At 39.4% G+C, this 4,458-nt stretch overlaps 1 non-coding gene across 1 annotated transcript; it reads right to left on the minus strand.

The window, feature by feature from the left end:
- Positions 1 to 1,970: 1,970 nt before the first annotated feature.
- Trnav-uac (transfer RNA valine (anticodon UAC)) lies at positions 1,971 to 2,044 on the minus strand. Its single transcript has one exon. It is a non-coding gene; the product is annotated as a tRNA-Val (tRNA).
- Positions 2,045 to 4,458: the final 2,414 nt, after the last annotated feature.

Genomic DNA, 4,458 nt, shown 5'->3' on the forward strand with positions numbered 1-4,458 from the left:
ACGCTAACCCCTCTCAAATGGTTCTTAAAGTGATTTCTTGACACAAATGTCCAGGATTGCAGTTTTCTGTCATGCAACGAGAAAACTGCCACATCTATTTCCTACCACTCTGACACTTGACACGGTTCTGTTGGAGTACAGGACTAAACACTTGACATGGTTCTGCTGAAAAATCATCCTTCCTCTTGGGGGTCATAGGCATGGCATGTCTCCATGTGTAGTTGCCTTTTAATATTAATAATCAATATATCATTAGAAACATTGAAAAAACATTGGGAAGGTTTTACTGTATTGGGACACAAAATAGTACACAATAAAAATTTAGTAGTAATGCATAGATAAAATATATGAAAATAAACAATTGTAGCTATGCTTGAGCTAAAAGGAGCCTGTGATTACTTTAGTATAATAATTTCTAAATATACATAGATAAAGAGGCATTCCTCTGAGCTTGATGCAGTGTTTAGCCTTTGTTGCTTTCCTAGTTTTAATAACTGATTCTAGAGATACTTTATATAATAAAAATATTTAGGTTAATCATAAATATAATTTGTGTTTTTCCTATGTTAGTCTAATTTTTTGTAGTCTGCCATTAAATGAAATAGAATAGACTATTAACTATAAGTTGATTTCTCTGCCCTTTTTTAATAATAGTAAAAGCTTTTCACTGTTAAATACTGGAGTTCATGGTAAGGGCAATTTCTCAGAAAAACTAGTGAAGTATTTGTTTTGGAAATTGAAAGTTAACAGATCAAGGTACCCTCAATTTAGCTGGGGGACAAGGTTGTTTTAATCTAGTTGGGAAATAAGGTTGTTTTGATCTAAGCTATCATATAGAAAGAATGTGTACTTTGAGAAGAAGCACAGATTGTACTTTTGAAGGTTTTTTTTTTATTTTGAATAAACCATAAAATGATATAACAATTACTAAAGAAAAAGTGTATAAAAAGGCTGGCAGAAAAATAAATATAGAGATTCAACCTCAGAACACTTGGTGTCTCTGTCTGCTGTTTCTCCACTGCTGCGACGCCTCCCATCCTCCTAGGACCCCTGACCACTGCTAGGGCTGGACCCCGGCAGAAAACCATGCAAGTTTGCCTATGTTCAGAGGCTGACAACTAGGTCATCACTGTTTCATGACCAATAGCAATTATAAGGCACCACCTAATGGAAGATACTCCTGACTTTAAAAGATGTTAAAAGTGGGGAAAAAAAAGTACATATAAGAACTGATGAAATGTGGTAAATTCTTTTCTGCTAAAGTTCACCAAAATTGATTTGTTTGCTTAAAACAGAAAACCTTGACTGACAGACCTCCCAACTTAGCCATTCAACTTAACTGTGCATGCCAGGCATAGTGGCACACATCTGTAATCCCAGTGACTCAGGAGGCTGAGGTAGGAGGATCACAAGTTCAAAGCCAGCCTCAGCAACTTAACAAGGCTATAAGCAACTCAGCAAGACCCTGTCTCAAAATAAAAAATAAAAAAGGCTGGGGATGTAGCTCAGTAGTAAAGTTCCCCTGGGTTCAATCCCCCGGTCCCTGCCATATCATAAAAAAAATCTGCAGGAAACCACCCATGACTTGTATGAGAATCAAGTGTAACTGGGCCATTAACCAGGAAAATCTGGTCTTAGGAACTCTCAGTTATCATAACTGATCAAGACCACCTGAGTCAAGTGGTTATCCTGTGTTAGCTCACCACTGAAATTCAAGTACAATCATTGGATTTAGGAGTGACCTGCTAGAGCCAAATGGCTTGCTAACCTCCACCCCCCATTCTGTTTTTGCTGAAGAAGGTCCTACCCTTTTGACCTGTTTTGATATAAATAAAGCAAGCACGGCTCCTTCCTTTGTTAGAGCCAGACCCTTATGGATGGCTCAATTGGTCATGTCCCTGCCTTAAAGATAACTCTGTCTTCTGTTGTTATTTCTTATTCTTTTTCTTTTCTTTTCTTTTTTTTTTTTTTTGTGGTACAGGGGATTGAACCCTGGGCCTTATGCTTGTAAGGCAAGCACTCTACCAACTGAGTTATATCCCCAGTCCTTCTGTTGTTATTTCTGATAAATAAATTTCAAACCTTTTATTTTGCAGCCAGCCCATCCCTCCTATAGGAACCCTTTCTCTAGCCCATGTGGGACGTGTGGTAAGAAAAATTATTAATTAATTTAAAAAAATTAAAATTGAATACATTTTGGGATATAGTACTCAGAGGAATTTACAATGTGCCTACTCCAATCCCTTCTCCCTTCCACTATCTAAGGTAGGACTCTTGGTGGTTAACTGGTTCATGTTCTCTATCTTGAGAGAACTGTAAAGAACAAACCACTCGGTCGACTAAAGCAGGCAAATCATAGTATCCTGCGAGGTGACAAGATATAGGAAATGTGTATTTCTTACCTAAAGTCTCCCAGGAATGTGGAAGAATGTTCAATAACTGATCAGCTTCTAGCTTGGAATAATTGTACTGAGAGTCATGGCCATTGACTCAAAGGAGAGTCATAATTTATTTGAAACCCACTGATTCTCTCCCTACTTTTGGAATGCCTGTTTTTCATATCCAGAAAGTCACTACTTCCCCTTGGTTTTCCTTGGGAAACACATGGAAGCAGTAGGTTGTATAAAATGTTTAGAGGGTATAGGTCTCATCTGATTCAAAATCCATGGACATTTATGGGTTTGCCCATCATGGGACTCCTGAACACATTGCTCTAATATAAGACAAGAAAAATTAAAGCAATCACTGTCTAATATTTTACTAGCATACTTAGAGCTAAGTCTTTTGATATCCCTCTAATAATACTAAGACATATTGTAAATAGCTACATATACACTGAATGAGGTTACTTCTTTCTCTCTCTCTCTTCAACATCTTATTAGAGATCTAGATAACTTGTTCCAATTAGTCTCCTCCAGTCTAGCAATTTCTCACCCTTTCTTTGTTTTTCATGACCTTGACAATTTTGAAATACCACGGACAACTCTGTGGAGAGTCACCATGGTCAGGACTTTCTGAGGGACTGAGTGCCCTCTACAGGCAGGGGACCTGCAAAGAAATTCAATATGAAGAAATGGAGCATCTGCCTTGATGAGAGGCAGCCCAGGGCAGGGTGCTGCATCCTCCTCAACTCACAGTGGACGTGCTCAGGCAATAATAGCTGAGCATGAATGTAGATGAAAATGTATATGGAGGCCTTGACCAAGATGAAGCTGCAGTTGAGCATTTGTCCCTGTTAAGGAGCACTGTAGCTATCACGGGCATTTGTACTTGCTGTGTGGGCCACAGAGGAGCAGGGACCATGTTGCCTTGGATATGTCTTTTCCCAGCAACAGGTCTTTAGCACAAAACTCCTTCAGGAGGGACAGTGTCCATCCCTGACTGCAGCCTGTTTTCATGTCCCCTAACACAGGGGACAGACAGATGAGAATGGTGGGAACATGAGGTTAAGAGAATAATTCTGTAAAATGGATCTGTTGTGATGACCCCCTTATGCTTTCTTTTCCAAGAAGCAATTTACCTACAGCCCTGGCCAAAATGAACAGGCTATGTCACATTTCTCAGCACACTACCTGTTATCTACAGGAGAAATGCAGGCTCCAAATAATGTCAATAGGAGGAGCCCAAGTTACCCTGAGGGGAGAAACTTTTGTGACTTTTTCATAGACCAGATCTTGAAACTCAGGGAAATAAGGATAATTCCTCCTGACCATAAAATATGTGTTCTAATATATGGTTAAGAATCTAATTAGATGTGGTGCAAGTCTGTAATCCCAGTGACTCGGTAGGCTGAGGCAAGAGGATTGCAAATTCAAAGTTAGCCTCAGCAATTTAGCAAGGTTCTAAGTAACTTAGCAAGAACTTGTCTCAAAATAAAATACAAAAAGGGCTGGGGATGTGACTCAGAGGTTAAGCACCTCCGGGTTCAATCTCTGGTACAAAAAAAAAAAAAAAAAAAAAAAAGAAAAAGAAATAAAAAAGAATCTAATTAGAACTGGTCAGCATAGGCCAAGTGACCTAGAGTTGTGACGGCAGTGGGTACTTGAAAGTCTTATGTCATCTTTCTGTCAGTCAAAAGTCAAGAGGAGAACCAGGGCGGACTTTCTAGAAAACTTCTCTAGGATCCCCAGTAAAACTGAGCACAAGAGAGGCACACTGTCCCTCTCCACTCTAAGAGGACCCACCCTCTCCCTTAAGAATGTCCCTTTTTAGAAGAAGCCATTAAAAATCTACCATCCAAGAAAAGCCCAGGACCAGACGGATTCTCAGCCAATTTCTACAAGACCTTCAAAGAAGAACTCATTCCAATACTTCTCAAAGCATTCCAGGAAATAGAAAAGGAGGGTACCCTACCGAACTCATTCTATGAAACTAATATCACCCTCATACCCAAACCAGGAAGACACATCTGTCAGGGACCAAGAAGAAGTTCTCATTCTGAGGACGTGCTGACCTTTA

The sequence above is a fragment of the Sciurus carolinensis genome, chromosome 4 (assembly GCF_902686445.1).
Source record: "Sciurus carolinensis chromosome 4, mSciCar1.2, whole genome shotgun sequence".
Classification (NCBI taxonomy): domain Eukaryota; kingdom Metazoa; phylum Chordata; class Mammalia; order Rodentia; family Sciuridae; genus Sciurus; species Sciurus carolinensis.